The sequence below is a fragment of the Elephantulus edwardii genome, unplaced genomic scaffold (genome assembly GCF_000299155.1).
Source record: "Elephantulus edwardii isolate Elephantulus edwardi_28Jun2011 unplaced genomic scaffold, EleEdw1.0 scaffold00017, whole genome shotgun sequence".
Lineage (NCBI taxonomy): Eukaryota > Metazoa > Chordata > Mammalia > Macroscelidea > Macroscelididae > Elephantulus > Elephantulus edwardii.
Window position 1 is genome coordinate 20,288,984 of NW_006399767.1, and position 582 is coordinate 20,289,565.

The following is a 582-nucleotide window of genomic DNA, read 5'->3' on the forward strand; positions in this document are numbered from 1 at the left end:
CAGGGGTCAGATGGCACAATCTGGGGACTGAGGAGCTCACCCTGAGGGCCGCGATGGCTCACCCCAAGCCGGGGGCCGAGGGCAGCCCGCCCCAGGCAGAGGGCCATGACTGCTCGCCCCAAGCTGAGGACAACTTTGCTTTCTAAAAGGAGGACTTTAAGAGCTTGCTACAGAAGATCACTATGGATTGCATCTCATTATCAAGAAAAAGAATTCTTGTCATTGGATTGATCAGTCCAGTGGTGAGAATTATGATAGATAATTTTCATTAAAATCATGATAGAAGGAGAAAAGAATAAAATTCTCAACAACTTTATCTTACTTAGATCCACAATCAATATCCTTTAGCAGTTGGACGCATGGGGAATCAAGAGATGTATTGCAATGAGAAAGTCTGCAGTCAGGGATCTATCCAAATTACTGAGAAGCAATGATGTCAGTTTGAGGACTAAGGTGTACTTGGTTCAGGTCTTTTCAATCACTTGCTATGCATTTGAGAGCTGGAGATGAATAGGGATGACAAAAGAATAACTGATGCCTTTGAGCTGTGGTTTTGGAGAAGAGTACTGACTACCCCATGGA